The following is a 5,000-nucleotide window of genomic DNA, read 5'->3' as shown; positions in this document are numbered from 1 at the left end:
ACACACACACACACACACACACACACACCCTTCAGAGAGGGCGATGCAAAGAGTTTATTAGCAGAAGAACTATTAGACGCATTTCACATTTTGCTTGACAATTAAATGAGTCTCTATAAATGAAACCATAGCTCTATCGTTATATATAGTTAAAGACATTGATATAGGTAAATATATACAAATAATATATAAATATTGATGTAGGTCAATATAGAAATGGACAGACAACATGAACCTGCAGTGTGCTCCCAGTGACCCGTGTCCCGTGTGTCTCTGCCAGGGGGGGGTCCAGCGCCATGTGAGCAGAGGTCCATATCAGCCACCCAGAGTTGTGTTGACTTGAGTTGAGCAGCATCATGCCAAACCGCTATCGTCGCCCAGAGGGGGCGCTCTCCATCGCTCCGTCTTGTCTGTCTTTGTCCCCCCCACCCCCCCCCACCCCCCCACCCCACCCCGCCTCTCTCTCCTGCTCAGGGGGAGGAGCGTGGGGTCGCCCGGGCGGGGCCAGTCGGGGTCGGCTTTGTGTTTTGTTGACTTTTTTTTTGGGGGGGGGGGGGGGGAGCAGGGTCAGGTTCTAGGGTTCAAAGGTCACGGGGCCAGCTTCTCCTCCAGCCGTTCCGTTTAGCTCCTACATTTCACACCGCCGCCAGAAGCAGATCCATCGGGGGGGGGGGCGCCCCGCCCCAACCACCCAGCCATCGCCCCCCCCCCTTACCTGCCGACACCCGTCTGCCTGACTGTAACCCCCACAGCCGCCCCCCCCCCCCCCCCCCCCCGCACACACACCCCCCTCTGCACGCTTGCTTGACATCAAGGCACGCCTGGACGGCCCCAGGCCCCCGCCGCGCCCACCCGGCCGAACACAATCAACAAGAGACGAGGGGGGGGGGGGCCCCAGAGTGTTGGGCCGTGCGGGGGGCCGTGGCGTGTGGTGGCGGGAGGAACCGTGGGGGAAAGGTAATCGGGGTGTCTGGGAGGTTCTGTCTACACCCCCCCCCCCCCCCCCCGCGGCTACAGTGGACCATTCCAGAGCAGACTGCAGAGAGCCTGCCTGCCGCAGAGCGGAGCGGCCCACTCCACTGGGCAGGGCGGGGGTGTAGTTTGTTTTGTTGGTTGATCTGAAGGGGGGAGCTGTGTAGACGGGGGGGGGGGGGGGTGTGGGGGGGGGGGGGGTACAGTGACATCACACAGGACAAACCAGCGCTCTCATCATGTTGTTGTTATTTTTTGTCTTTGTTTATTTGTTTATTTTTAAAGTTCATTTTTATGGCTAATGCCCATGTACACAATATGGTCATCTATTGTTACTCTTATTACTGTTTTTCTGTAAAACAAATGTTATTGTTATTATAATGAATATTATTATTATTATCATTATTATTATTATTATTATTAAAGGAAAAAAAAACAGTTCTGTGTTGCAAGCAAGACGACACATTTTTTTTCTTTGACTTGTATAATTCTGCACTTTCGGTTCAAGCGATCCTCCATCGGCCCCTTTTCCAAACCTTCTCCCTCTCCTGCCTCCTCTCTCCCTCTCCGTGGCATTCCTCTCCATTCCAGCCCTGTTTCTACCCCCTCACGTCCTTCTCTTCAACCCCCCCCCCCCTTACCCCATGTCACGTGACATTGTATTGCATTGTGGGTAGTTTGACCAGCCATTTGCCTTTTCCCGTGTACAGTGATGCCATGTATAGAACGCTACTGCAATTTCTGTATCAAATACTTTCTTTATTGTATCCTTTTTTTTTTTCTTCAGACGTTGATGAAGGGGCTTTTGTATTGGTATTGTTTATTGTTCAAATTTTTAATTTTTGTGTCGTTTTTTTTTTTTTTCTTAATATTGAGGTTTCTAGCCAAAACGGGACAGAGAGAAGAGGAGACTGCTCTCACTCCTGGTCGTCAATAAGCCGTCGCTCCCATTTGTTTTAATATTATATCGAGACACTTGAATAAGAGGAGGGTCATTATTTTGTGTTGCTTACTTTTAAAAGGATCATTTCAGCCGTGGTGGTGGAGACCCTCTCTCTGTCCACATGCAGCCTGTCTATGGCGGCTCCGGGGGGGGCCAGGGTGCGGGCTTGGTTGTCATGGGTACGGGGTCGGTTTGGATGCTACAAAGACTTGAGACGTAAAAATCGAAATAATATAAAAAAATATATATACATATATTGATAAAGGACAAAACTTGTAAAATAGCTGACATATCATAAACACGACCAATGGAGGCACAGCGTCACCCTCTCCCCTCTGATTGGTCGTCACTCCTCTGCCAACCGTGATTGGCTGACACATCAAGAGACCGTCCTCAGCACATCAGCCAACCAGTGGAGACGCTTCTCACTATCACCCCCGCAACTCTACCCCGCGTTGTCTTCCCCTTATCGCTGCCCGCGTTTTACGTCTGCCCCGCACCCCGAAAGTACTCTGGACACGCCCCCTCCCCCCTGCCGCGTGAAGAGGGCGTGGCGGGGCGGTGGGAAAACCGTTAGAAAAAACCCTCCTTTTTCTTGTTTTTCGTCCTCCCAAGTTTCCTCGGGGGTCTCCTGGGGCTGGAGGGCGAAAGAGGAACCAAAGCGGAGACCTTCTGCCAAGGCACAGTGCCACCTCTGTTTATTGCTTTCACTGCTGGCCGTCTCCATCCCCTGGTCCCTCGCTCAACTCTCAGATGGTAATGCAGTCACACCTCTCTCCCTCTCCACTCCGCTGTCTGTTCCACGGTTAGCGCTCCGCCACAGAGATGGAGACGCCGTTGCACACGCCGACGGCGGCCTGTTTGATGTGAAGCGACCCCATCTGGAGATCGAGCTGCGCCCGCGTGAGTTGGTGACCGGGCCGCGTTGGCGCTGCGATTGACTCCACATCCTGTCCCCGCTGCTGCTCGTGTTTTTCCCGCTCGAGGACAGAGCCGCGGCACACGACGGAGACGCTCTTGTTTTGAGAAGAGGAGCGGTAGAGTGGTTCCGTCAGCGTCCCGCGTCGCTACGGCTGAGAGGAGGAACGCGTCGACGACGGGGAGACGGGCGTCGTGTCAAGGGTCCCTTATTTAAAATGTATTTAAACAATAGAAAGAAGGCCAACATTGAAGAGTACTGAACACAGAATATTTTATTAATTAGATCAATTGAGGCATATGAGATCCAGACCAAGCACGCTCACGTCAAACTCGGCGGACACCTCTACCTACACGTGTTCCTGCAGTTGCGGTTTTGTTCAAAGGTCCAATTGGCACCAGTACGTAAAACCACGCCACCAGAGTTGAGCCAATCAGAGAGCAACGATGTCCGGGTGTCCACAGCGGAGATGGTTTCCGTCGTGTTGGATAAGGACCTTGTTTGTGTGTCTGTGTTTCAAGACTCTTTAAGGAAATGGAAAGTTGGTCAAATGATGCACAACCTCACAGGGAAGATCAAGGCTCCGTTTTAGACACACACACACCCCCCCCCCCCCCCCCTCTGGCTGATCCCAGCTAAATGCCCCCCCACTAGAGCCCTGTGTTTAGGTCTTAACTGCGTTGACCCCCCCTTCTGTCCTCCTCCGCTCTGCTCTGTATGCCTATCCTAGTTTTATTTAATTTTTTTAACTTCATTTGTCTTTTTTGTTTTTCTTTGTTTTGAGTACAAAAATACTAAATGCAACAATGATTTAAAAGAATACCAACCAAACTGAGATGAATAAATGAATATATATAAATAAATAAATCATTTAAAAAGTTATTGAGTGTGTGTGTGTGTGTGGTTGTGCTAACTCTATACTGGATACAGATTGGTATTTCAAATGGATGCATGGACACTCCTACAGATTGAGATAAATATAAGTCATTTGCAATGTGTATAGGAGGAACCCTTGAGTTAGTAATAGTCCCTTAGCTGACCATATTTAGTGTGCTGAGGGCCAGATATCAGCCTTAAGCGGTAAATGGACTGCATTCATACAGTGCTTTTCTAACCAGTGAGCACTCAAAGCGCTGCACAATATTGCCTCACATTCACCCATTCATGCACACATTCACACAACAACGGCGGCGTCAACCACGCAGGGCGACAGCCGGCTGGTCAGGATCAGTCGGGGTGAGGCGTCTCGCTCAGGGGACACCTCCACACTCTGCTAGGAGGAGCCGGGGATCGAACCAGCGACCTTCAGGTTACCAGCCGACCCGCTCTACCTCCTGAGCCACGTGCCGCCGGGGCATGGCTAGACCATCAGGGCTGAACCGTCCATCCCTTCTGGAAGCCCGTTAAACAGTAGGCCTGCTTGGGTGTTCCTCCACAGACGACACCAGTTCCCCACCACGGCCTTCTTTAAATGTTCAGCGTGTGGTAAGGCGAACACAGCCAGAGATGTCATTGCATCGCCTGGTTTAGAGAAACCTGAGACGTGCTGGATCCTCTCAGATGGACATCCTGCTGTGGACGATTAATGGATCCTAGAAACCACTTTAATACCAGCAGTGGATGGAGCCGATGTCGTAGCTGTATGTGGCGGCTGGTCTTTGGGAGAATTTTATGAGAATCAAACTCTGAGGACAAATAAGTGATTAGAACATGATTCTGGAAAGTGTCAAATTGTTTGAAATCAGCAGAAAATGTCAGTCAATAATATTAATTTATATATGTGGGTCTGTGTATGTAATTTGATATAATATATATATATATATATATATATATATATGTATATAATATACATTACTTATTTCTCTTCATCTCTTGTACACTAGCATTCCCTCTTGTATCAGTGCTCTCCTCTGCAGTGTTCTGGGTGCCACTGCTTCTGTCTGTCTGCACAGCTGCACTGCAGAGAGAGACACTGGTTAACAGAGCAGTCAGTCCAAACCAATGGAGCTTAAACACCGCAAGCCCTTCTACAGGCTGAGAGTAATGAAAAGGCATGGACCAGAAATTGGCTGAAATTGAAGGAACGCTGTAAGAGTTGAAATGTGTTCAAATCACACATTATGTATGCTGGAGTCATGCAAAAATGTGCGACTATAACAGCATAAA

At 49.8% G+C, this 5,000-nt stretch overlaps 1 protein-coding gene across 1 annotated transcript in view; it reads left to right on the top strand.

The window, feature by feature from the left end:
- sik3 (SIK family kinase 3) overlaps positions 1 to 3,666 on the top strand; it is a gene marked incomplete at its 5' end in the record, with an annotated part of 46,278 nt that extends 42,612 nt beyond the window's left edge. The window contains 1 exon segment of the mRNA XM_084467067.1: positions 281 to 3,666.
- Positions 3,667 to 5,000: the final 1,334 nt, after the last annotated feature.

This window comes from Micromesistius poutassou (genome assembly GCF_964030765.1).
Source record: "Micromesistius poutassou genome assembly, chromosome: 4".
NCBI classification, from domain to species: Eukaryota; Metazoa; Chordata; class Actinopteri; order Gadiformes; family Gadidae; genus Micromesistius; species Micromesistius poutassou.
This window is presented reverse-complemented; position numbering and strand designations above follow the sequence as displayed.